Source organism: Alligator mississippiensis, chromosome 11 (assembly GCF_030867095.1).
Source record: "Alligator mississippiensis isolate rAllMis1 chromosome 11, rAllMis1, whole genome shotgun sequence".
NCBI lineage: Eukaryota > Metazoa > Chordata > Crocodylia > Alligatoridae > Alligator > Alligator mississippiensis.
The window spans coordinates 55396036-55401431 of NC_081834.1; positions in this window are offsets into that span (position 1 = coordinate 55396036).

Consider the following 5396-nt stretch of genomic DNA (forward strand, 5'->3'; position numbering starts at 1 on the left):
GCTTATGTGGGACTTCAAAGGGAAACACAAATACATTATTACAGCGGGGTGGGAGGAGAGCATAATAACAGAACTGCTGACATTGAAAATAAAGCTATTCTTTCCCTGAGTAATGCTCCATGAAATTGTTCAACAGGAGCATATCCTGAGAATTAAATGGATCAGAAGGAAGTGGAGAAAATTCGTTTTGATTATTTTCTTTTAATCTTGATTTTTCTTTCTTTTTTTCCCCCCTTTTTGTCTAGGGAATGAACAGCTTTTTTTGATCAGTGAGAAAAGAGGTCACTTCTTCGCTGAAGAGGCAGGAATCATAGCAACAGAGTGAACAGGTTAGGAGCAGGGTCTACCAAGAACAATTTGTCAGGGGTAAAATACATCTATGGCAGGTATTTCTTCCCTTGTGGGGCTCAAAATCCATTTCAGGAGGGTTTAAAAATCCAGTCCCGGTTCCTTCCCACCACCAGGCTGTTTCCAGAGTCCATTCCAGGTGGGCTCAAGAGTCTACTTTATGTTTTTTCCACAGATATATGGAGAAATTATGGTATCTTAGCTGTGCTATAAGAACCCTATTCATCACCTTTTCTTTATCCCCGCTAAACCAAACGGCCTGCCCCTTTTTTCAGCTAGCAGTCTGGAGGACACTTGATACCAGCAGGTATAGGATTGGGTTTCATGAGATTGATTTCTCTTTCTGCCTCTGTGAAGCTTTGGCTAAATCTTTTCACCTCCCAATGCCCCATCTTCCATGTTAAAGTGGTGGGTAACGGTTCCTCTGTGCCTGCCAGAAGGATGATGAGGCTGAGACTCCTGCCTAGCTTGCTTCTGCGGCCATATGGCTGACGACCAGCAAAACTCGGGGGCATCTGAACCCCAAGCCTCCGGGCTTGCGCCTGCATGTAGGATGCCTGCCAAAGGATTTTGGAACATATGTAGCCCCAGGTGGGGTGGAGGATATTTGCCAGTAGTAGGGCCACGGGTGGTTCTTGACTTATTCGGAATTGATTTGGCTTGGAACAAGAAACATTTGAAAAAATTAAATTAAATTTGAGATTCTTGCCTGAAAGAGATAAGGGCCAAATTGAGGAGATCCTCAGCATGGCCATTATGCTAATAGATTCCTTTGTTACAATGATGGTATGAGCAGCTAAAATTGGTGAACACTGGGAAATTGGGGCCAGGTTATGACTGAAATGGAGGGACTGTTCAAGGGATGACACCTAGCACACTTCATAGGAAACAAGCACAGGTCCATCATCTTTTTGGCTTAGACCAGAGAACTGAATAGCTCTCCTCTAAGATGATTTCAAGCACACCTGTGAAAAAGTTTTGTAACCTGTGGGTCCTTTCAGCTGTCTCTAAAGAAGCTCACTGCTTTTCTTGAGAGCCCTGCTAGATCTCCCCTATTGAAAGCAACAGGATTTTTTTTCTATAAGGAGCTGCTAGAGCAGCAGGGAAGGACTGGTCTCCAACAGAGGAGGGATGAAAGCTAGGCTAGGGTGGGCAAAATGCCCCTATCTAATAGCTATTGCATTTGCTCTCCAATAGAGTTAACAGGGATGACATTTAATGAGCTGGCTTGCCTGGATTTGCCAGGGAAGGAGGGACGGGGGAGGATGAGCACACAAGAATGGCTTGCTGGCATCTCATAAGCCTCTCACCACTGCCCCTCGGGGAGTCACAAGGCATCTGGCTGTGGACAAGTCAGTGAAAAGCAAAAGGAAGCAGCTGGCATAGGAGAGCCCCAGGCACTACTGCTGCATGGAACAAGGGTTTGGGAAAAACAAAGTGAAGGAGGGGTGGGAAGGGAGACCCGGGAGTCTGACAAGGGAGGCACTGAACTGTGGTTCATGGTAGTGTGAAAGGCCATGGGAGTGGCTAAATAAGATGCCATATTTCATCACATACAACATGCACCTTTTCCCAGAAAACAGCTGCTGGAAATAGGGGGGGAAGGGTATTAAAGCGAAGAAATATGGTAATAGCCATTTCAGCCTTTGCCAGGGAAAAGTGAAAATAAGTCTACACAACTCCAAAAGGAGCTGTAAAATGAGCAAGCTGGGCTCCCTAGCTGCTGCTACTCATTTACTGCTGCTTACTAGTATGTTCAAGGAAAGGGTTTTTTTTCCCCCCTTTACTCTGCCTTTCTAATACAACGTGCCTATCTTATTCCAGGTCATGTTGTGTATACAAAAAATAGGGTATCTTGGAGGTACACCTGTTTACAAGGCCCTGCCATCCTAAATAGTTTCATCGTTCCATCATGTCAATTTAGCAGGGAACACAAACATTTGAATATGCCCACTGACTTCAATTAGTCTTGATACTAATACCACTACAGCATCTAAGGAACATGAGTGTATTAAACTTCCCATTGCTCCTGTGGAAGTGAATGTAGTCCCATTGCACAGATGTGAAACCAAAGCATAAGGTGCTTAAATGACTTCCTTGAGGTTAGACAAAGAGCTTGCAGCAGAGCAGGGAACTGAATCTAGACTTCCAGTGCCAGGGCCACAAAGTTCAGCTGAAGGGGATGCATGTTAACCCAGCCAGCCATATCATCCCTGCCATGTGGCCACATAACAGTGGTGAAGTCCTGATTACAGCAGGTGTGTGAGAGCATCTCGCCTGATACATGCCCTACTGATACAGAAATGTAGAGGGGCTGGTTAAGGCTTCAACTACACTGTAGACACAAAGAGAGTTATGTAACCAGCTTGAGATGCCCTCTTCAGCCCTGGGTTCAGCAAACTTGGTTATGTTATGTCCACACAGGAGCATTTTTCATAGCGTGGTCATATGTCAAGATGGTGCAGCTGCTGCTGTCCAGTGAGGTCTGTAGCAAGATATGGTAGGAGTTTTTCCTAAAATGCTCCCGCAGAGAACAGGACCTTTGGAAGTCACCCATGAAGAGGAATTGTATCCTGGGATTCACTTTTGCAAGTAAAGCTAGAAGAAGCATGGGTAACCCAAATCAATGGCACAGGTGCAGCTGGTGGTCATGTCTGCCCTGCAGAAACAACAGGCCAAGCTGGTCATGGAGGGACAGTGAGAGAGGCAGAGCAGCACACTGAGACTTGGGTCACAGGGGTCGACTCCCAGCTTTACCTTCTGAGGGACTGGATCAAGTAATTTCCTTGTCTGTAAACTGCTTTGAGACTAATTGATGACGGGAGCTGGGTATCGTTCTTGAACCAAAGCATTGTGGTTGCCATGTGGTACTCTGACACAAGCCATAACTAGAAGAAAAAGAGTCTTGTAGCCAAGGTCTTGGGCTCCAGAGAACTGGAGTGATGACCCAGTTGCATCACAGGTTCCCTGTGTGATGTTAGGCAAATGACCACACCACTCTGTGCCTCAGCTTCCCCCATCTGTAGAATGGGGAGAACCATCATTCCTTGTTGTCAAGGTGTGCCACAAGGAAGAAGTCCACTGGTGGTACATGTACCCATGGATGACTGGTGCCTCCTGAGTCTGGGGGGCGGGGGCGGGCACCAGATCACCGATGGGGGGGAAGAGGGGTCCCCCAGGGACTGATTGCCAAGCCAGCGGTGAAACTGGAAGTGCACTTCTGCTAGTACTTCCGGTTTTGTGGCTGGCACTTCCAGGGGGTGCACAGCTAATCTCAGGGCGTGCATGTGCACCTGCATGCACCCCCTATGTGTCGCCAGTGCACATGCCGCAGATTGGGAACCACTGCTCTACAGTAAAGACATGCAGACAGTCAACAGGAGAGGTGCAAGCTGAATGAGCCTTAATGGTCTAATATGGAGGTAGGAAGCTGTCAACACCATCTTCCATCCAAACCGCATTAGTGTAGCCCTTCATCCTTCTAAGGTCAATACATTGAGTTCTCCACGGTGTGGTGTGATCAGGTCTCGGGGACGTATGCGTCCAATCAAAACTAACCAAGGCAGCTGAACCTTTGCATAACAAATAGTCACAATCCACGGCCCAAGGATTATTTGCAGAAATTATTCAGCCGGTAATTTAGCATAACGAATACATCTGATGCAATCATGGTCCCTGTCCTGTGATTATGCAGTGTGGATGTGTTTCTAACACAAGCTGTTTTGCTCCTGGCTCCAGGTCAGATACGCTACCACAGAACGCTCAAGATTATAGGAAATATATCCTTAGAGTTATTGTAGCTAGCATGTAAGCCTCTGGGAGTCAGGACTCCTGAGTTCCTATGCTGTGTCTGTCACTGACTTGCTGTGTGACCTTGGGAAAGTCACTGCACTTTTGTGTGTTCTGATTCTCCATTGGTTGAAGCTTAATTTGTTAAAAGTACTTGAGGAGTCTGTAAAATAACTTTCTAAGGGTGAACTTAAGAATCACTAGAATATAGTTTGAGGTGGGACCTATGTGGTGCTTAGGTCTATAAACAGGTGTATTTAACCCACGCTGCATAGGGGTGCTTCTTTCCGAATTTATTTTTTCTTATCCTTGAAAAATGTTTTTAATTTTAAACTCAGATTCATAGTCTGACTGTCTGCTTGCTCCAACAGGAGAAACATGGGTCATGGAAGTAACAGGGAAACCTTCCTTGCCCCTTCTTCATTTGCTGAACAATACTCACCCTGGCCTACAAAAAGGAGTGCTCCCAGAACAGCCAGATCAAAGTGACACTCAAACACATCTCTAATCAGTCACTTCAGGGATTCGCTTGTTGGCTTTTGATGGACAGGACTAAGTTTGGAAGCAGACAAATGTGGTGACTCACTATTAACACAAGCTCCTGTGACTTCCTCGCATCTCCTTTCCCTTCTGGTTCCTTGGAGCGTGTTGGGTCATGCTCATGGTCCCAGCCCTTATCATGAAGGTGCTCCATGACCTGCAGTCAGGGTATGGACTACCTCCAACTTCATGACCTTCTGCTGCACCCACAGGCTGTGCTCCTCCACCCATAAATGCAAACCTGCAAATTATATATCTATAACCCCAGCAAAACAAACCAGTCCACTGCATCCTCAGCTCTCCTTTTGAGATGATTGTAAGAGAAAGACCAAACCATGTGGTAGCTGTTGCTCATGTCATCTAATGCCCAACTGATAGATGCTTGGACACTACTGTGATGAGAGTGAGAACCTGAATAGAATAAAATAGAATACTATCCCCTCCACAAAGACACTCTCATGGATCCAGAAGGATAGACTTCCATCTTCAGCTTCCTCTGTGCCAAAATGAAGTTTATTTCCTACCTATGGGGATTTTTTTACCATCCTTAATTTACCCTGAGCCTGATGAAGGGTGTGTGAGCCTGAAAGCTTGGAGAAAAAGATATTTTTTTTGTGATTTCTTAGTTGGTCTAATAAAAGGTATCATCTCTGAACCAAGAGTTCTAGAGTTTTGCATTTCTTTTTTGTCTCAGATCAACATGGCTACCAAATACGTCC